The 22,663-nt window shown below is 42.9% G+C and overlaps 1 long non-coding RNA gene across 1 annotated transcript in view; it reads left to right on the top strand.

Annotated features, from left to right (window-relative positions):
• LOC128082566 (uncharacterized) overlaps window positions 1-22,663 on the top strand; it is a 58,711-nt gene that overhangs the window by 3,974 nt on the left and 32,074 nt on the right. Inside the window, exon 2 of the long non-coding RNA XR_008207723.1 lies at window positions 3,954-4,089. This is a non-coding gene — a long non-coding RNA (uncharacterized LOC128082566). The remainder of the gene's footprint in view (window positions 1-3,953; window positions 4,090-22,663) is intronic.

Raw genomic sequence — 22,663 nt, 5'->3', positions numbered from 1 at the left:
TGGCTGATCTGTCTCTCACAGATGCTTTCCAGAACTTACCAGCTGTTTCTACATTCCGTTTTCCAGTTGTACTGCCCTGCTCTATTAGGGTGAAACTGTCATTAACAACAAATGGACTTAAACCATAAATCCTGCCATTCTCCACAGTACAGTGAGCAGTCTTGAAGATCAGATTGGCTTTTCACAGCTTGGGCCCTATTATGCATTACACACTCGAGAGCATAACGTGCACTTATACTGAGTAAGGTACCATATCAAGAGATCAAGATCATAACAGAGAGCTGTGATAGCTTTGAAGGCTGCTGTGTAAGTCACCTGCCTGCTGGAACTGGCTGGCAGTGTGTGTGTCCCCTGATGGGGCTCAAGTTGCAGTTTAAAGCAGTGATTTCCAACACTTAACAAGAGGTCTGTCACAGATCAGAGCACAAACCAACAAGCTTTGCCAGAGATGCTGGCATCTGACGTGGGCAAGAGGAGATTCAGGAGGATGGGGGTAGGGAAGAAGGTGAGCCACTGGATGTGTTTGGGAGCAGCTAATGGATGGCCACCACAGCCACCTGGCTGGCAATTGTGAGGGCATCACCAGAACCGAGTTACAAACACCTTATGCCACCTAGGAAGAGTAAACTGCTTCTATGGCTACTGCTGTCTCTGCCTCTCTGTCAAACATGGGTACTACCACTGCTTCTAAAGCCATTGTGTTCATTTAGAGAAAGTAATTACTCACTTCTTTACGCTGTAGCTTTTGTTGAGTTTGTTGTTGGCCTGACTTGCTGTAATTAAAGACATTTCCCACTGAAGGTATTGTTATAAATGTGTGGGATTTTTTTCATCTCTGATTTATAAATGCATCCAGTTTGGCCTCCCAAATCCTTGTTCTGGTTTCCATGACAACAAGGCTGATTTTTGAGGCTATTTCTTTCCCTTCCTTCATCTTGGGTGGGAAAGAGTTGCTGTCCCTTTCCAGTAACAATGTGATGGGCAAGCAAAACGGGGGTCTTGAAGGCAAATCTACAAAGAAGAAGCACACGGATACCTCCAGCTCTGGGCAGTGGGTGGTAGACATCTCCAAGTGTGCAGATGAAATGTTTGTCTTTTGCTTACAATATAGTTCCTAATGTAGGCTGGTGTTGGAGAATGAAAGATGCTGTGAATCAGTATAGAAAAGCATCATTGTATTATGGCATAACAATATCAGATTAATCTGGGAGCAGCATGAGAGACCACTAAGCTGTTCCTTTAACTAGTGCAGGGATGCTCCAAGTGTTCAATCTGACAGCTGGAGTTTCCAGCCCATCTTTCTGAGTGGAAAATCAAAATGTAGGTTAACTGTTCTCCATGAAGACAGAATGCAGGAATACCTCTGGTAAGCACGCTTCATCTGTACTGTCCTAAAGAGATCTATCTGTTAGAGGCTAATCTTTGAATCCTAAAATAAGCACACAATCCTAAATAAAGCACTCTTAGGGCCTGACTATGAAATGCTTCGTGTGCCTCGTGGTAGGATGAGAGTGCCATAAGCATTATTGAAAGCCAAGCGCTGTTAATAGCAAATCAATATCATGCCACAATACTAAAAGTGGTTGAGTGATTGCCTTAAGTAGCCACGCACAGGTTTTCCCTTTTGTCATGACTAAAACATGATGATCAGCCTGCTGTAACAGCAAGTCCCTTGGTGAGGATGAAGTCACAGCAGTACAATTTCTAGCTGCACAGCCAACCAGAAGCAATATAAACGCACGTGTTTTCTGTGCCCTACGCACAGGGGATTAAAAAAGTGAGTCATTTGCTGAAAAATGTACTGATAGTGTGGCACTTGGATGACTCCTAAGAAAGCTCTTGCAGGCTGTAAAGGCTGACTTGGAGAATGGGGAACAAGTCATTTTTGCTTTGACTAAAGTAAGGACATAGAAAGCAGACACAACTGGAAAAAAAGCAAAAAAATACCCAATTTGTCTTTCCAAACACCAACTTTTCCTTCTCTGATTTGCTTATCACACATTGGGCACTTCCATGCTTTTCACATCCCCGGGCATGTAATTCTTTATTCTTTATTTGCAGAAGACACGACTGTTGCATGTTTGGGTTTGTCTTTGTTTCTTGTGGTACAGCTGCACGTGACATGGGGTGGCTGCACAGAAATTGTTCAGCCTCTGGATTTTGTTTGTGGCACTGTGTGAAGCTTCCCCCAGATGGTCACTGATTCTGCTCTTCACGTAGCCCAGGGTGAGTTTAGAGGAAATAAATGTAACACGAGCTAGTCCTCCCTAAATAATCTTTAAGCACAGAGTCTACATTAACAGGAGGCTGCTAACAAGCTCTGCAGTGCTATCTCTGGGAAAGCTTTTCTCATGACTTGGAAGAAAATTATGAGTTGTAGTGTATTTTTTTTTTATTTGCTTTTTCTGAGTGGAAGAATTTGCTGTCTGATTGCTCAAGAATCAATTATTTGTTTACAATTGCATACAACTCTCTTAGGCTCACACATATAGAAGCAAACGTAATCTGAAACATGACAAAAATTAATAAGATAGCAGCTCTGGCATCACAGCTGTGATAGGTGTGTTTTTGTGAGTGTACTACAGAGCAATTCTTTTGCTAGAAAAAGAGGAATGGAAGCAAAGAACAGGGTGAAAAAGAAGCAGCAGATTTGCTCTAACCCTGTAATTTTTTAATTCCTGCAGGCGTCTGCTGTCAGACCATCTGCAGCTGTTGTTGGTCAACCAGTGATCTGACCTCTGAGAGGCAGAAAGCCATGCTATTCCCTAGCTGATCATTCAAGGCTTTTTATTCTAGCATTTAAATTGGATTTTATTCAATTTTGTTTAAATCCATTGTATCAACACTTAATGAACACAAGCCCTCCCACTCCGCTCTGTGGCTCTGTGGTTTCCATTGTGTACCAGCATCTCATTCTTTTTTATACCCTATACATATTCATTTCCTTTAATCTTTCATTCTGTTTCTCTTTCCCATTCTGTTTCTCTTCCTGATTATTATTAAATGCCTGAATGGTACTTAAATGTCAAGAAAGTCCTGAGAAATGTCACACACTGAAGGAAAGTGTGATATTTTATGTGTAAGAAGCCCTGAGCATGGCAATATCTGCTTTTTAGGCTGAGGGGCAGTTCTCGCCACCTCTCAGAACAACCTGATCTCTTGAGATAAACAGATTTACGTTGCTGACGGTGTATTGCTTTTGAACTTCAATACTGAAATTGGAGGTTCAGAAATGAATCCTCTCTTCTCTCTGGCTCATCTCTGCCCTCACAGGAGAATAGGTCACTTGGAACCATCAGCTGGTTTCATTAATTATTAATGCTAACACATGGCAAAAGCAATTTGGAGATCAGTGAGTACATGTGGGTCTGTTGATGGAAGCTTAAGGAGGGGGTGGGGAGTGGGACATGGCTCTCCATCTGAAACTAAATGGGTGGCAAGCTCTGAAGGGAGGGAAGTCAGCAGAAGGTTGAGGTGTAGCTGTGAGAATAAGATGCTTTACTTTTTAGTCAGATGCACATCTTAAATTGCATTAAACTGAAAATTGTTAAAGCGCAGCATGCAGTTCACATGAGTATTAGGTTACTGAGCTAAGCTGTGGTCTGTCCAAATATGCGTTTATAAGCTTTTACAAGAATTCTGATACTTGCTGAGTGTGTGGAAAAAGCAGAAAGCTATTCATTGTTAGGGAACTGTATACCTAGACCAACAGCAAGAATGCAACTCTTGTCTTTGTGTTCTAGTAGCCTGCTTGTGTACTTATAGTGAGTGGAGAAGATGGAAGTCTTGAGAACATAGCATATAGCAGGTATATGACACGTGCTATTTGAAAGTGATCTGTTATTCACCCCAACCTAGGTGGTCTGAGGAACAACAATACTTACCCCTACAGTAGAAAGAGAACCATGTAAACTTGTTTGTGAACAAAAACATTGTATTTGAATGTCTTACAGAACAGTTCCTGAGAGAGCAGTGTGCCAAATACCCCTGCTCCAGTTGGCCATGTGCTGCCAAGGGCTGTAGGCTGGGTTCAGCATCCAGGAGAGCTTCCCTCCCGTCGGAGCACAGCCACCTGTAATGCAGCTCCAGGTATGTCAGCCCAGCTTTAATCTAACCTCAGCAGCACTGGAGGGGAATGCTGCAGACATTAACATCATCCCCTGCTCCTGAATTGCTAAGGAGTGTTGGCACAGGGGGAATAAAGCACAAAGCTGCCTTCCTGTTCTTAGGCTGCAGCAGCTCATGCAGTGCCACAGATTAATGAAATTCCAGATTGTCTGATGGAGTTTTTCCCACAGAGCAAAATATTAACTGAGTCAATTGATTGCATTTTCATTTCTTGAGGGAGCGTTCAGCCCACACGTCCTATTGTGTGTCTGATCACAAAGAAACGTGTGCTGTAGCAATATTGTGTTATCTCGCTGGTGCTTTGTGGTACATCTTGAGTTGTTGTCTCTGATGTCAAAAGGAAATGGAAATTCTTGCACAAAAGATGAACCTGAGAAAGAAACGTATTCCTGTAAGTGCAGTGTCTGAGATGTAGGAAATGGCAGTAGCTGCTGGTGAAAAATACTGTGATAAATCCCCATCCATCTGGAACGTTCCCATAATCCACTACAGATTGGCAATTAATTGCACACTTAGTTCTATGTTATAAGGCCAGATAATAGGCTGTATTAGCTTAAGTCCCCCAGAGGCAGCAGAAATACATCACAATATTCTGAAATAGCATATTTTTATTAAAGCAATGCCTACAAGCTCCTGTCTGGTACTAGAAAGCTAGAAACTGCGCCTGTAATGAAAGGGCAGATCTACAGCACATGCTCCTATTTAGTGAAGCACTTAATTGCTTACTTTGAGTACCATTTTAAATAAATTCATCTCATCTATTTTCTAATTAAACACAGGAAACATTTTTTATCATGTGGTTGGTTGGGACACATAGTATTTAAATACCCTTCTCATGCAGCAGGAACTGTAAATGTCCTAGGCCATTTAGATTAAAATGAGAAATATACCTTTGAACAGCAGTGTGTGAAGTACTGAGGATTCTGGATGCACATTTCAATAAGTTTTTGCTAATTTATGGAGAACATTTTGTGGCCAGCTTGAATTTAGACAAAATTGCTAGTCATTAAACCAGTTACATATTGGGAAGATAAAAAACACATGTGTTAAAAAACACATATGTTTGGATTTTGTTTTTAATTATTCAAGTTTTTCCAGTTCTGCTGAATATAACATAATTGATGGCATGGGAAAATCAGCGGTGTAGCAGCAGAGAGAGCTGCATTGGTGCAGAGAATTGAGTTTAACTTGGAATGCTTTGGTAGGCTTCCCCTGGCACGGCTCTGCTCTGGTAACATGTCCAGAAAACAAGCTGGTTTCTGATTTCCAAGCATGTAGCTCCTGTGTTTAAGTGAGAAGTCTGGCACTCCCTAGAAGAACCAGTTCTCCTTGCTGTTTCCTTCCTTCACTTGAGGTTGCCATCTGACTGGTGATGTAAAAGCTCTGTCAGGAAGCTCTCGCTGGAAGAAAAGCCAGATTGAGCCCAGACCTTCCTGCCCTCATGTATTATACATCTGAAAGTCATGGTAATTTCATAGGAATTCATTCTCTAAAAATAGTCTCTTTGTGACTTAGGGCCTCTGCATCTTCCTAGTAGCAGCACCACGTAAATTAAGCATTCAGCTTTACCTTCACTTTTGTGCCATAGTCTCAGCTTTGCTTAATTCCCAGGAGTGCCAAGCCTGCATTTGCCAGTTACAACAGTGGATATTTCATTTATTACCTCTGGAAGTGTGAAGCAGTTGTGTCTATTGGGAGTGTCATCTTCTGTTTAGCCTACCACAAAGCCAAAGGGAAGAGATTCTTATTTTAGCTGAATTCAGCTTTTCTGTGTTTATAGAGAAAAGTCACTACAACAGATGACAACTACATGGGTGGGTTTTCTCTTTACCAAATTACAATTTTTTAATTTGTAGCTGTTCTCAGATGTTTTCTGTATTATTACATATGAGAATCTTATCAGTAGAATAGGATAAAAAAAAAAAAAAAAAAAGTCAGTAGAAAGAGTGCTGGTTACTAATCAGATACAGAACTCCACCATTGCTTTTCAGTCCTGATGAGACCCTTTCCTTTTAGCTGTCCCACCAGTCTGGGAAGCATCTGTGCTGCTTTTAGGCACAGGCCTGCCCTCATAGGATGCTGTGGAGGTGCTGGTTAGAGCCCCTTGATCTGGAGTGGTATTAAAGTGCCTGGAAGAAATCCCATGGCACAAGGTACAAATACTGATTCCTACATTTCAGGAGGTTTCTTTGATTTAAGACCTGTGTTCTTGCAGCTGTGCAAGCTTCTGTTTGTTTTCTCATGTGAGTTCACTGAAACACATTGTTGTGAAGCAACTTTTCTGATGCTACAAGAGAGCGATAACAGAAACCGACAGATCTTTTTGCATGTGTAGCTCTGCTCTAGATTTAACAATGGGTGTTTTTCCCCCACCTCCACAACTTTAGTAAGCCTGAATCACAGGACATCAGGACATCTCAAACGGTTTCATCTTACTGTAATTACCAAGTCATGTGAGGAATAGCTAAACAATTGTCTGCGCAACAATAGAGATGAAATAAAGATAGCCTGTAATTAATTCCTTCTAAGTTATAATTAATTTTGACTGAGTTGCTCAGGACAATATCCCTAAGTCTCACAGGCTGGGAGAGAGGACTGATTGCCAGCTGCTGCTCTTTGATTTATTTTTTTTTAGAGCAGATGGGGCCATTTCCAGCTATTGCTTAAGAGGAAGCGGTGAAGATGAAGGTACAGAGTGATTGATTGGCTTTGAATGGGCTCTGGGGTAGAGCTGCTAGGAGGAATGCTCTGAAGGCAAACCAGTCCCTGACAAGCGCTTTAAAATAGACTTCAGAGACGTTTTGTTGCAATTGGCCTTTAAATTTATAAGGATTCCTTTTGTTGTTTTTGCACTAGAAGCAGTAAAAATACACGATGGAGTGTTGTGTCAGCAGCTATTTTATTGTATGTTGAATCTGCTTTAGGTCCTATTGGTGTTAAAGGTAGAGAAGGATGATGCACGTGGAGGTTTCTATCCTTTTATCTTGTAGAAACAAACAATGGGAAAATATCTGTTAGATCATTATTCTACTTCTGTCTGTCAAGGTAGAACTGTTCTCTGCTTCCCTGTACAGCAAACTCTGGTGAATAATTCATTAAAACTAATTTATCTGAGAAATTTGGCCTCTTCCTTTGTTTGATGACAAAATGCAAAGTTCTCAGATGGATTTGTTGTTAGAAATTATTCATAAACTATTGGAATAAGTAAGTGCTAAAAAGCTGTGCGCGTTGAAAGTAAGTGATCTATGAAATGACAGTTTCTCTAAGGTGGTATTTAGGTTTGTGAATTGAGTAGTTTCTGGAGCTAATAGCTGGCCGTGTTCTTAGTCATGCATTTAAATGCAAAAAGTGAGAATCAAGGTTGGGAGATTTTCTTCGTGGTGCTCAGTTTGTGTTTTCCTGTTCTGAATTTCTCACTTATCACAGAATCATAAATTCTGGGTTGCAAAGGAGCACAACGCTCATCCAGTTCCAACCCCCTGCTGTGTGCAGGTTACCAACCAGCAGCCCAGGCTGCCCAGAGCCACATCCAGCCTGGCCTTGAATGCCTGCAGGGATGGGGCATCCACAGCCTCCTTGGGCAGCCTGTTCCAGTGCCTCACCACCCTCTGTGTGAAAAAAGATCATGCTCTTTTTCCCTTCCCTTCCCTTCCCTTCCCTTCCCTTCCCTTCCCTTCCCTTCCCTTCCCTTCCCTTCCCTTCCCTTCCCTTCCCTTCCCTTCCCTTCCCTTCCCTTCCCTTCCCTTCCCTTCCCTTCCCTTCCCTTCCCTTCCCTTCCCTTCCCTTCCCTTCCCTTCCCTTCCCTTCCCTTCCCTTCCCTTCCCTTCCCTTCCCTTCCCTTCCCTTCCCTTCCCTTCCCTTCCCTTCCCTTCCCTTCCCTTCCCTTCCCTTCCCTTCCCTTCCCTTCCCTTCCCTTCCCTTCCCTTCCCTTCCCTTCCCTTCCCTTTTTTTTGTCACCTTTTCCTTACTGTACTGCATGCAGCATCCTCATAGCACCTATACACCTAGTCCAGTGTGCTTTGGAAGGCAAAATTCCCACTGAAAGCAATGCTTAAAAGTTTCTCTGAAAGATCTGTTAATAGGTGTGAAAAGAAAGGCAGCAAAATTAGATGAGCAATCTAAGCCTTACGCAGAGGGGTTGCAAGTGGCATAAAGTGCATTCATCAGCTTAATCTTTCTACTGAGGCAATAGGCAGCTCACATTCAAATGTGTCCTTGTGCACTGGTTAGTCTGAGGCAGAGAACTTGCAGTCCTGCCTTTAAGAAGCCACCAGCACAGTGTGTGGAGGCACAGCCTGCACCTCATCTGTTTGCTTTGCCTTGAACATCGTCATTCTGATAAATCTGTTTACTGCTGGTTTTTCTTCAGAAGTCTATTTTCTTGTGTGCCCCACTGCACATTAATTCTTGAAGTGAGTAAACTGATCATAATGCTCTAAACTGCATAGTGCAGGATGGAGGCCACAAAGTTTCCCCAGTAGTTTTTGCTCTGAGACCCAAAATCATGCCTAGATTGTAAATTCCCTCTTTTCCCCCCCTTAACATGGGTGTCCTTAAACTTTCAGGTCTTCCCAATTAGATGGTTTATGTTGTTAGTGGCAGTCGTGCCTGTGTTGTACAGAGTTCATACGATATTCCTCGTTTATTGATGTATTTAACCGCTGTCATGCTGAGAAAGGATGGCTGCTCAGTAGCTCTCTTGAGTGAGGATTTATCAAGCACAAGTCTTCTGAGGCCAAGGGTGCAAGCAGCTTTCCACAACTCTCTGTCAGCAGTATTAATATCTAACTCTGTCTGGGGCACAGTAATGTGATTTCTGTAAGGATTCTATGACCAGAATGACTTTACTCGTGGTGATGCCAGATTACTGTGTACCTGCCCCTTTTATTTTCCCTTCCTTTTTCTCTTGCTCCTGTTTTTGTACTTCCCTTTTGGTTTCGTCAAAGGAATTTGTTGTACTGCAAAGTGGATCAGGGAACTGATCCAGCTTAAAAACCACCTGATGTTAAAGCCACACAGATCAGTCTCCTGACAGGTTCATGCTGTGGGAACCTGCAAGGAAGAGATGAGCGACATTACCATGAGCTGGTGGCAGTACATGAAGTCTTTAATCACATAACTGTGGTCTGAGGGACTTGTTTGTGATGCTGGCTGGGCTCTCTATAATCAACAGGGAAAAACTACTGCAGCTCTTCCAAAAGCACACAAAAGAAAGCACAACACTGAGACCTACTGAAGAAGGGCTGTTTGGTAGGAAGGTGCAGCCCAATCTGGGAAGCAATTTCTGTTTTGTGAAGGGAGTGCACAAGAAATCAGTACATGTAAAATCTGTCTACCCACCTTATTTTCTTCTGGCTCCCTGCTCTTTTGGTCTATGACCCTATTTGTAACAATGCCAAGCACCCATGATGCTGAGAGTGGGGTCTGGGAGCATCTCTTTTTGGAAGGATTGTGTGACTTTAATGTGCCTTGGCTTCTGCTTTGACTTTGGCAAGGAACTCTCTTTGAACCATTTCAGTGGTTTTTTTTGTTTGTTTGTTTGATGGGAAAATTAGGCATATGAAGCAAACAAGCTTGCCTGAAAACCAGGCTAATAGTGTGGTAGAAACAGCTCTCCAAATATTTTGCTTAATTCGGTCAACCCTCTTTTGTTTGTGCACTCTTGATTAGGTTTAGTAAGACAGTGGTCTGGCTTCCCCAGCTGCCTTTTGACACCCTAAGTAATTTGCAGACCTGTAGTGCTTCATGCAGCAAGCACTCTCATTTTCTGTTCTCTGTCCTCACTTTTGAACTGTAACTCAGAAATAACTACAACTGAAGTAACTGAAGTGGGTGTCTACAGAAATTCTTCATTTTTAAGCTCTCTAACAAATACTAAGCCATGGAAATAGCCTGATCACAGACAATACTTCTGTAGCCAAGATCTTGTCCAACTTGTAAGTTTACTCCCCTTTGCTGATGTATCCCTGAGACAGGGAAAAGATGAAAATCTAAATCTATTCTGCATGTCAACATGTCAATCCTTTTTTTTGTTTGTTTTTGGTTGTTGGTTTTCATTTGCAAAGCTTCCAGTTAGTCTTGAAAAGGAACTTAGTCTGATCTTGAGAAAGAAACGTGGAAAGGAGAACTGAGATGTTCACAAACATCTCCACATTCATGCTTACTCTGCTCTTTGCAGTCTGTGTTTCAGTGTCAGTAAGTTCCCTCCTGGGCACCAGCAGCGACACCAGGATGATATTTCCATTTACAGCCACTGGAACCTAAGGCCTTTTTATGGTGCCTTAGTTGTGCCTCTCTGTGTCTGCTTGAAACAGGTTTCTTGACTGTAAGAAGCTTACTTAACCCATGGTTTAAAGCTATTTTTATCCAGCATTAAATGTGCATAGAGAGAAAAGGCATTGAGAGATAGGACAGCACTGTTTTTCCTCAAGGTCTCCTTCATGCTTCAGAGAAGTGAAATGCTATTTTCCAAAAGAATTCAGAGAAGATGCAGATATCCTGCACATCCACACTGCCTGAGTCAACTGGGAGTGATAGAGGCTGATTCACCTGCAGAAGCCCACTGGTGTTGTCTGAGATCTTACTGAGTTCTATCAGTCTCGTGGAAACTTCTTCCCAGACCACTGCTCCTGCACTGTAACATTAAATGTGAGCCCTCCCACGGTCACCTGAGGGATGACGTGCCAGAATTGACAGTATTTTAGTAAAATATTGAAGCATATGTACTTCTTAATACACAGACCCTTTGTACAACTGGAGTTTATCAGAGCCCTTTATGCTTTGGTTCCCCAGTAGTAATTAGAGGTGCTTATGGAGGTGCCAAGCTGCTGGGCTTTGTTTTGCAGAATTTTAAGCATTGAGGTAAAGATGACTGAGCCAATTTGGCAGGCTGTATGGAGCAGCAATAATGCTCCTAACAGACAGTTTCACTCCACCTTAAGTGAAGCAGCATGTCTGTTGCCATTGTGAGCTTTTAATCATTCCAATTACAGTGCTTTTCTCATCCTGACAGCTGGCGTGCAGTGGAGTCCCTTGTTAAGGCTTGCATGTATGGTAGGGTTTTTATTTTATTTTTAAGTCAAGTGAATGACCACAAGGCCAAACACAGACCCAACACCACCCAGCAATTTGCTCAGCTGGAGAGTTTGCTGATTTCATACAGCAGATGTTTAATGCAATATCCACTGTAATGTGTGTAATAACTGCTCTTGTGGGCTGCAGCAACACAAAGCATGCTGAGTCCAGGGGGTTATTAGAAAGCCACCATTTTGGGTTAACAGGGGCTTCATTAAAAAAGCTGTTTCTTGTAGCTGGGTGTTTAGCAACACAGGCTGTTTGGCTTTAGAGTCAGAATTGGGAAAATCAATGGTAACAGAATAAAAATGTATATGAATCTATAGAAAACAATGGCCTGCATCCCGATAAAGGGATGATGTCTCAAGTGTTACTCAGCCTCACTCCAGCATCTCCTGAAAGCCACACTGTGCTGACTTCTCAAGTGAGGCAAATGCACAGGTTTTGGCTAATGGAGGAGAACTCTTTCCCCTTCCGAGGTCTGATATTTTCACTGAAAATGTTACTTCCTCAGAAGCTTTATGAACAAAGGGGCAAAATCCATTTCTGCTTACGATGAAGATTCCTCTAGGAATCATAATTTGCCTCTTCCAGCCATGTACCAGGAGTAGATTCTGTTGCTTTTGTGTAGATTCAGCACCAAAGCCTGAATGAGGGCTGTGGGTTTCACTCTCCACCAGGCCTTTCATCACTTGTGATGTGTCAAAAATTGAGTAGCATCCAAAGGCCAGAGAGGAAGTTCAGCATGTGTTTTTCTCTTAACAGCAATGCCAACTCATGCAACTCCCTGGTTGACCAGCCAGTGACCTGAACTGAGAACTGGTTAGCCTAAAAAGTATTTTTTTTTTCTTTTTTTATCTTTTTCTTTTGTTCCCAGCACGGTCTGTTTTTTCCTTTAGCTTGGGTTAACCAAATGGCCAGTAGATGCTTCTTCTGGCACAAGAGGTTGGTCCAGATTGCACTAAGTCAGTTCCTACAGCCACGTTACCCAGTATCTTACTCCAGTGTCACTCAATTCCCAGGAGTTCCTCAGAATGTCTTCAGAACTATATTCTCCAAACAGTCCTGAGGTGAGAACCTCCACTTAAAGTGCACTAAATCAGATGCACAAAGCCTGTTTGAGGAGAAGCAAGTCATTGCATTTGCCATCCTGCCCCATTAACACAACCTGACTTATGCACCAAAATCAGCTGTATGGCAAAGTCCCCTGAAGGCTGGGGAACCTGCTGAAGAGTAAGTCTATACCAGCTTCTCTGAGAGTCTTTCCTTTTAATCCTAGCAGGCCTCACAGCTCTGTGGAGCTGGCTGCTTTGACCTTTTTTATGTTGAAGCTATGCTGAGCTGGAACCGTAGCTGCTGGTGTCTTCTCTAGCAATCAGAAACTTTCAAGTGTTGGCTTCACCTCCACACAAACAACGATGAAGGAGTCAAGAAATGTGAGGAAAACACAAACACCCTGGAGAGAGATGTGTCATGGCTGTGGTTTTACACCTGCCTCCTGTGCTCTCCTCCTCCCCAATCTAAATTTCTATTTGAAAGTTGCACAAAAGGAGTTGCTATGAGATCTTTCTCCTCTTCTAACAGCGCAGAGCTGCAGGCTTTCTTTTTTATAGGACCCCACAGAAAGTGCCTGCAGGACAATGTGATCACCTTCTGTGTATCCTGGGAGCTAATGGCTCCCTTTGAGGTGTTGCATGTATTCCAGCAAGCCAACGACTGCTGGTTGCTGTAAGCAGAGTTTTGCAGAACCAATCTTGGCACTTTTAGAAGTGAAGCACTGCTTTCTTTTTTACCTCAATCCAGGATTCAGTCTTGCTTGAAGACGGCTTAAATTCCCAATGAATTCACCATGCACGACACTGGATCTCAGGTTTGCTTTGCTCCAGCAAGACCACAGAAAGACCTTGAAAACCTGCTCAAAAGGGCAGCTTTGCTGGGTGCTGAGCAACCTCTGCTTGTATTCTCTGCCCCTATCCAAAGAAGGTGGCTTAGCAAGCACAGGGAGAAGGGGCTTCAAAAGAAGAATTTGTGTTTAAAAGGCACTTCTGTGTTGCTTCAGATCTACATCTATTCAAAAAGGCTCGGGATTGCTATGGCAACCCCAATCACAAACTGTGAAGGGTTCATACTGAATCCCAAAAAGGTTCAAGCTTTAAGGGCTCTTCTCTCTTCCTCTTCTTTCCCATTTTCCCCATCACAGAAATCACTTCAGAGCAGATGGGCCTATAGCAGTGTTATCACGGCCTCTTTGTGCACTAGCAGCCCTTTGTTCCTTGGTTTCACAACGCTGAGCAAATGCAGCTGCTCCTGGAGTCGGTGGGAATATCAGGTGTTTGCTTTCCAATTACTTAAATCAGCAGGATCCTTGCAATGAAATCACCCAGCTGGATGGTTCTGCTCGCTTCCAGATTGCCTTGCTGGGCTCAGGTCTATAGCTGTCAGTCTTGCCTTACCCTGTTTGGAAAGGCACTCTCACAGCAGCAAGAAATCTCTGTGGCAAAATTCTAGGGCTCTGAGAGATGAGCTCTGTTAAATCATGGGGAGGCAGTGATTTAAAAGAACTTAGTCTCGCCTACATTACCCAGAGTAGTTGTGGATGCTCCATCCTTGGAGGTGTTCAAAGCTGGGTTGGATGGGAGTCTGGGCAATGTGATCTGATGCCTGATTTAGTGGTTGGCAACCCTGCCCACAGCAGAGGGTTGGAACTTGATAATCTTTGATGTCCATTGCAACCCAAGCTATTTCATGTTTCTGTTCCATACGGCCTGCTTCCAAAGGTTACTGACCTGACTGCAGAAACAACTCATTGGTTCCATGCTCATTTCTTGACACAGGCTGCAGGAGTACTGTGAGCTTCCATGGGTGGGAACTTATTTGACTCCTCCTTGGGTTGGGATGGTTTTGGCCATCTGCTTGCTTGCTTGGTCCCACTGTGGATATCTTTTCATGGTGGCATAATTGGACTTGTAATTTTTTATCCTTGTCCCACTTATGCAAATAGGGTGTTCACACAAAGCTCTGTCCATCTGATGATCTTTGTGGTGAGCAGGAGATTCAGGGAATTCCTTTGCTTGCCCTCAGTGTAGAGGAATATCTCCTGGTGACCTCTCATCGTGTTGCACTTCAGACATGTTCCTCTAGACTAGAGTGCAAAGAGCATTTTTCTTCAACTCACTGGCCTTCATGTCCCTGATGGACAGGATGAGTTCCTACACAGATAATATTTTCTGTGCCATGAGGGAGAATATCTCCTGTATTTGCGGTGAGTCAAACTCGGTGCTATCAGGGACTCTGTGGCTGCTCAGTTCACCTTTCTGCTACCAGAATTTACCATGAGATGATCAACTGACTGAAAGCGGAGCTTTCTTTATTGCTATGCTCCAGATTTTTCCTGATTTATCTCAGTTGACTTTGTCCATTTGTTGAAACAAATCCCTCTAAGTCTGTCCTTTACATAAATGGGTGTGGTGTGCACATTTTATGGAACGATACATTTGCACTTACATCCTTTGGCTGAAAGCGTAGCCAGCTGGATGGGTGGGGGGATTTCCTGCCTCACAGCAGCTCAAACAGGAAATAGGCACTATTCAGCCAGAAAGACTTTTTCAATTCACTAGAAAACATGCCGCGTGAGCTTCCAGGCATATCTGGCTTTGATTATCTTGTACTTGTTGGATCAGATGGAAAGAGATTTTAATTCCTTCTTTTAGTTTTGAACAGAAGTAGCAGTTCAGGCCAAAAGCAAATGGGGACAATCTGAGGAATTACCAGCAGAAAGAAAATTAAGATGGTGTGAGGTATTTCATTGTTATTGCCTGATTGAGCTTTAAAGAACAGAATGTACAGTACTTAGTCATGCCCTTGGATGATTGTTAAATCAAGAGGTTGGTTCAGCAGCGCCTTCAGTGCCTGCTGTGGGAAGATCTTTTGTGCAGACGCTGGGTTTGAGCAGCTCTCACATCGTATTTCTAGCAATGAACATTGCAGAGTATGAACGAAGACCCTTCCACCTCAAACACACAACGTGTTTGCAGGGCAGAACAGTCCTGCAAAAATTCTAGTGTCAGTCCTATTAACTTTGCATTAAAGTAAACAAGGAACTACATTTTCTGGGCACAAATCCAAGGTAGAATGTTTTAACCACATCAAAGTGTTTCGTGTTCTGGTGTCTCTTTCACACGCTAACATGTGAAAACCAAGGACAGCACTAACTGTCCTTTCTGGTGGCACCACAAATTGGCGCTGAGTTTTGGCACCTTTTCTCTGAAAGATCTGTAAAGGCTTTTAATGTGCAAGACCCTGGAGCTTGTGCAAATTAGGGGCCAAAAGTCTAATTTGCATGTTTGCCATGACTATAAGGGCTCAATTAAACTGAATAGGTGTTTGGGGATTAGTAATACTCTGGGGCCAGCGGAACAGAAGTGTGAGGGGGTGGGAGGTGGTTTCTAATTTTGTGATTCCTGCCACTGTGAACCCTGGCTGACATATAATTAACTTTCTTGATTAGCACCACTGAATAAAAGTATGAATGAACTGTGCTGGGTTGCAGGGTGGGCAGTGAAGCCTTGCAGATAGAACAGTTGGTAATGAACTTTTGCTAGCCAGAGGCTTGGCATGACTTCCTTTTCCCCTGCTTATGCTTAAGCTTATGCTTAAGTCAGTGCCTCCTTCCTGAGCTGGAGGCACAGTCTCACCAGGAGTCAACGTAGTGGTGCCGTCCTGCTCATACTGCCTTTTTTCTGTCTGCAGGCAAAACAAGCAAGGCAATCCATCTCTTCCCCAGAAAGCAGGAATAAGTAGCTGTAGAATCCTACAGGGCAGATGGCTGATTAAAAAAAAATAATAGAATCCATTCAGTTTACATCTCCCTCGTCAAAAATAAAGGAATATAAGAGCTCATTATTACAGAGCCCCATGCAGGAGCTTAGCAGATAGCAGCAGCAACAGCTCAGATTATTGGTGTATTTATAATAAAGTCTTTTAAGTCTGCTACATTGAAAGATTTGTGAGTCAGCAAACACAGCAGATAGATCTGCAAGGGACAGGCAGCACAGAGAGGGAAATTGACAGGGATTATTCAACACTGAGCATGCCTGAGTCTGTTTCAGTTTCCTTTAGCTATAAATATTGTTCTGGGAATGAGAGGTCCACTATTTCTAATTTCTTTGAAAGCTCAGTGTGTAGAAGGCAAAGAGAAGTGTTGGTTTGTGACAGATTATAATAGAGCAGGTCGGGCTGACCAAAATAGGCTGGAATGCAGAGAACTATGCGCTGGGATATTCTACCAAATCACCCATTTATCCTTTTCACCTATGTTTGGAAATATATTGTATGTTACAGATGCATATTGCAGTGGGTTTGAGGGAACTGGTTGACTTTGTGATAGGTTTACAGCTGGAGATATCAATTTAGAGCTCGTAAGAATGAGGGCCCTTAATCCTGTTCAGTCTGGAAGTTCCTTGCAAGACTGAGACCACAGAGGGCCCAAAAACAAAGGGCAGAAAGAAATGTCTAGCTGACAGTTATTTAGCACTTAATATCATTTTTCTTCACTCAGGAAAACCTCTGTGATATATAATTTTTTTGCATTTAAACCTTAGGCAAAAGCTGAATTACATTTACTGCTGTAACCAGAAAGTAGCTGCTGAATGCTACAGCCTAAAATGGAGATTTTAATGAAACAGATGCCTGGCTCGTACCAAAAGTTGGTTGAAATGGGATGCTTAATTCACATTAGTATCTTTAAAAGCTTTTTCTAAACACAGATTCTAATCACTTCTGCTCACTGATGGTCCCTTCCTGCTTTCTTTAGCAGCAGTAATCCAAGTAACCTGGACAAACTCCAGCGTGGGTAATTATGTTCTCCTGGCCTAATTTCTTCTTGTTGTTTCAAATGGATGCTATTTTTGGTCTGATATCCTAAAGGAGCAATTGCTGCTATGTGCACTCTTCAAGACTTTGTGTTTCATTTGAGTTAGCTGTGGCTGGAGATGCAGCATATCTTGAGTACATTGTGGCATGTTTATAAACTTAACAATCCCTTTCGTAGGGATAAAGTGGGAAGGCAGCTAGTAAATCTAGCCCACATTTTACAGCATCTACTTCAATTATTTTTGGTTGACATTTATCAGATATGCATTAGATATAATCTGGCTGCTTAGCATAGATGCATACTCAGTGATGTGCTCACAGCACTTCAGCACTTCTTGGCATTCACCGCTGACTTTGGAGAGTGCTGGTAGTTCTGCCAAATACTGGGTAATGAACACTTCAGCTGAGCATTTACAGCTTGTTCCTGGTTCCAGCTGGTCAGCCTGTACCTGCAGCACACCAGTGGGTCCTGGAACTGTGTGTCCTCCAGCAGGACTCAGCACAGACAGACCAGCACACCCAGCATGAAGCAAAACGTGAGATTAACCATGCTTGATTTTTTATGACAATCCCCAGACGAGGCAGAGGCCTGAGGAGATTGCAGAGGGATGGAGCAGATCTGGTGGATCAGCCTGGGGTTATCAGCTGAATCAAACATTAACTAAATTAACCAGGCCTCCTTCCACATCTTGATGTCTGCTCTGAGCGTGAAGTATGTACTTACTTGCACTGCTGTTACCTACTTATTTTACTAAATCTCATCCTTCACATGCTACTTACCTGCCCTTTTTCACACATTGCTGGCTCATTCTATGACCTGTGCTCCTGGCAGGTTCCCTGCACCAGGCAGGCAAGCACAGGAAAAGAGCAAGGTGGGACCAACATTCCAGGGATAAGTACAGGAAACAAAGAAATGGATGTGGGAAAGGGTCAGAAGGGAAATGGATGTCAAAACTCATGATTTGAAGAAGGATGGGATGGGAAGTGGGAGGGTGACTGGAGAGGAAGAGAAAAGCTGCTGCAGGCAAAAAATGTAGCAGTAGAGTATGCCAAAGCTCTATGGGAGGAGAGTGGAAAAGTGAGTGAATGTGTGTGTAAAAGAAAAAATGCAATCTCATCAATGCTCCAGCCGTGCTGACATTCCTTCTCTTCTTTCCTTATAGTGCCCAAAGTAGAGCTGCAATCACTGACAGTAAAAACTTCTTGTTTTGTGTCAGATCGCAGGCACTCAGACATTGTGCTTTCATTAGTGTAGTAAAAAGCCACCATGAATTATATATGTTTGGCTACACAGGTCTTGTTCTTTGCTCAGACACAGGTGCAATTGCTGTTTTAAACAGTCAAACTCAGAGAAATGATGCACAAAATGGGACAGGTCATTCCCTGATGCTTTGGTTGTGGACAAACTTGACTCAACATCTTTTAAAATCACAGACCTTTTTCTTTGTTGCTAGCAAAAGTGTGAATTGTGAATGCCAAGTAAGGTCACCAATTCCTTGAAATAAGAACATAATATAATTAAAACTGCTTGCAATCTATGCAAGAATCGTTGTAGTCTATGGTTTAATATCTTGAATAAAGCACTCCTGTGATTCTGAGAAGGACTCATCAAGCATCTATCCCACCCCAAGCAGAGCCCACTGTGGTGTTTTCCAGAGACAGTTATGATTACGAAAACTGAGGAGAGGTTGTGCAGTCACTTTCAGTTGGCTTCCAGAATGCCTTTGTTACTGATTTCATGAGTAATCTAAGTAGGTTGTTTTTTATTTCCTCTGTACTTCAGTGGATAGAGAAGTGGAAAACCCCCTTGCAAATTAATCTGCCTTGAACTCTGCCTATTCTTGGCATTATCATTTTTGCTTTTGTTTCAGTGCACTAGGTTCATGCTTCAGCTCTGAGAAACTAAGGAGCTATCAAAGACCTTTGGTCTCCCAGGTCCAAATGTTCAGTAAAGCCCTTTCTTTATGTAAGCACTGACTTGAAATAACACATCCATATCTTCTGAAAGGGACTGAGAAAGAAGAAACACTGCAAGAAGACTTTCTTCAATGGGAAGTGCATGTAAGAGAAAAACGATTAACAGTTTACAGCACTGCTGCCACTATTGAGTGTTCAACAGGAGGAAAGTGTTACAGTGGCATTTTCAGAACTGCATCATCATTAAACAGTTGATGATGATAACCATAGTGATGTTGTCTTTCTCCAGCCTTTTATCTTTGATGAGTGAAAGCATGTCACTCATGTTCAGTGTCAAATTTATCATGCTTTCTCGGAGTCAATATCAGTGCAGGGCGTGTGGTTAATGGAACTGGAATCATTTGGTGTTTACCTGGATTCACCTCACAGCATCATTCTGGAGGAGAAAAAAAAACCAAACAATTTAAAATACCATTTTTATCCGGTGAGACTTTACTTACACTGGAGTGGCCTCAGCCAATTTTCTCACATTCATAGAGCAAGAAAACGTCAGAATTTCAGACTGAAGAGGCTTTTCTGGAGCTATCCCAGGTCATACGTTTTGTCCCCAAAGGTTAGACACAACCAAAGAGGCTCTCATCATCTTGAGCCATTTCCTTCCTTTCATCCTTGTAGGCACGTCCATCTGTAACACTGCTTTCATCTAGTTTGATTCCATTTTCATCTTTTCCTTCCATCTCTGTTACTGAAATGATGCAAAATACCACATTTGTACCAGGAAAATGAGCTGAAGAGCTGATATATGTCTGCACACTGAAACTTCTCCTTTAGGGCCAAATGTGGAAGTCGAGATGAGTCCCATGACAAAAATCCAGTGATAGCTCCAAGAGAAACGCCTTCCAAAGCCATCCCATCCACTGCCTGGATGCTTTGCTTCATGGTGTGATCCATGCATGACAGATCCAGCAAAAGGCACTCTGTCTTCCAGTACTGTTGGGAATAAGTCAGGTTTTAGAGAAACAGTATCTGCGCTTTGTTCTTCTATCCGCGCATGGAGCAGAGTTGGTGCAGGTAAGAGGGAGTAGGCGCAGCTCTAGCACAGAACAAAAGGCCAGAAGAGCTCCTCTGTCACTGGAGGGAGTATTTTCCTCCCACTCACTGCTTTTCTGCTGACAAAAAAAAACCAGTCAGTGAAAACAGATTTTTTTTCTTTGGTCTGTTTAGCTCCAAAACTAACATCTGAAATTAGAATATTTGTTTCCATTTCTTCCATGTTTTCTTGGCTTTTGTGTGATTACACAGTAAACTCAACGTATGGTGGAGTTCATGTAGAAGGTATTTGTAATGCCTAAAGCAGTGAGCAGTGCAGTGAGTGCCCTGTCAGTTACCCTAGAGATGGGAAATTAAAATAACAGTGTTCCTTATTCCTTATCACTGTTCTAGACTTGAAACCAACATCTTTTCAACTTTTATTGGCTCCTTTTTTATGTTGCACAAGGAAGGAGCTGAATTTCTGTTCCTATCCTTACATTTAGGAGCTACAAACAACCTGTTTCATACATATTCCCCCAACCTGCTGAAAAACAGGAACACGTACTCAGCCTCTCCATTTCTGGGGTTGAGCAGAGGTCAGATCTCAGAGCTCTGCGATACGTTCTTTGACTTGTGCTCACACAATTTCCTGTGTAGATGCAGGAAGGGGACTGAAGAGATGTTGGTGTTTCTTGTTCCAGGCTCAGTGCTGTTGTTCCTTGCACAGCAGCAGCCGGCTGTCTGGGTATTTCTCTGATAAGCACTTGAGCTAATTTTTCATTCTTATCAGTTCAGATGGCTCATTTGTAAGAGGTTTCAAAACCTAATTTCAAATGGGCAAAAAATAATCCTATCAAAAGGTTCTTAGGATTATAAAAGCATTGGTTGAGCAGACCTGGTTTTTTGTCAGAGAAGCACGGAGTGCTCCAGGTGCAGTTAATACTCTGGAAAAGCTCTTTATAAAGAAGGTGCAAGACCCTTGAATCAAAGTTCTGCGTATATTGCTGTTCCTACTCTCTGAGCTCCTCTGGGGTTTAGAAAAACACAGCTTAAAGTCATGTTGTTAAGCTGAGTTCAGAGGTGAAGCGATGCACTGTGGGTGCTGTCATGTTGTGATCTGGGGAGGCACTGTGCACTCAGTTGCACACACACAGCCCAGATGCACCCTCACTGCACAGTGCTGCAGAGCTGCAGCTGGGGCCCTTGGCTTGCTGATTTCTTGCTGTTTGGGAAAATTGAAGTGTCACAGTGACCGGTGTTAATGGATTCAGTAAAAGGTCAGCAAGGCATATAAGCAATGAAAAACAACTCTAATTGAGGCTGCTCTGCTCTTCTGGTTGGTTTGACTGAAATCTTTCCAAAAGGACAAGTGTCACAGAAGTGACTCGGGATGTTCCGCAGGAAGAGAGAAAACAGGACCCAAGTTACAACATTTTTACTAAATTTAGTCACAATCATGAGACCCATCCTCAGGGTCTGCAGTTCTGGGCAGAGCAGAGTGACCCATTCCTAGCTGGCAGGCATAGCTGTTAATTTGGCCTTTGTGGGGCTGGTTACAGAGCAATTAGCACTTTCCTCCTAAGAGCCAAAAGGGAGGCCTCCAAGGAGCAAACAAGTTTTAAAACCTATAGGGAAAGCAGCATAGTTCAGGTTCAGTCCCAGGAGCCCTCAACAGCTTCATAGTGAAGGTAAGACTCCTGTTTCACAGTACATTCCTTCCCCAAATTGGATTATGTCCACGAGATAAAAGAAGATAAACAAGTGCCATTGTGGTACACCATTTTCTCACCTTCAGTATCCCCTCCCCAACTGTGACATCTGACCTGAATGTATTTTCTGCTCTATATTGCACTGTCACTAAGTGCACAACAATTCTTCAGTTACTGGAGAACAGGGAAATCTGTCAGATGTTCCGTGTCCTTACGATTCATTAAGGTTGGAAAAGAGCTGTAAGATCATCTAGTCCAACCCCATCCAGTCCTACCATGCCAACTAACCGTGTCTCTCAGTGCCCCATCTCTGTGAACACCTCCAGGGATGGTGACTCCACCATCACCTCCCTGGTGTTGTCTGGGTGTTACAGTGTTTATGTACTTCAACTTTATACGTCCGTTTATTTTCAGACCATAGTAATAAGCAGTTTCACATCTTCAAAGTGCTGTACAGGTAGTATCCCACTTAATCTAGGAAGGGAAAACAAGAAAATGATCAGTAACATAACTAAATGATTTAATTTTTTGAAAGAGCTCAAGGCTTAAGGGGAATTATAGACTCTGTGATGAGCTAAAAAGTGAGGGAAATAAGCTGGGTCCTGATTCTACCCAAGGTTTCTAGCAGACAAAATGAATTGTGCCACTCTTCATATATAGTCCCGAATGCTTTTGCCAGGTAAAAGGGAAGAAACTGCACAAATTGCTGAACTGAGATCATGGGAAACAGAGCTCACCTTTCATTACCAGCAGGGTGATGGGGCTGTGATTGCTGGTGCAGGAAAACCACCCTCCCCAAAGCCTCTGACCATCACCATGTGAGGCCTTCCACGGGACTGGGGAGCTCTGGATGTTCTGCCCCAGCCTTACCTCGCCAGGATCCTGCTCTCCCTGGTAACCACCCAACCTTCCCTGGTGCAGCCCTTTGTGAC

The sequence above is a fragment of the Tympanuchus pallidicinctus genome, unplaced genomic scaffold (assembly GCF_026119805.1).
Source record: "Tympanuchus pallidicinctus isolate F22 unplaced genomic scaffold, pur_lepc_1.0 scaffold22, whole genome shotgun sequence".
Classification (NCBI taxonomy): domain Eukaryota; kingdom Metazoa; phylum Chordata; class Aves; order Galliformes; family Phasianidae; genus Tympanuchus; species Tympanuchus pallidicinctus.
Note: the sequence above shows the minus strand (reverse complement) of the source record. Positions and strands in the feature narration are given on the sequence as shown.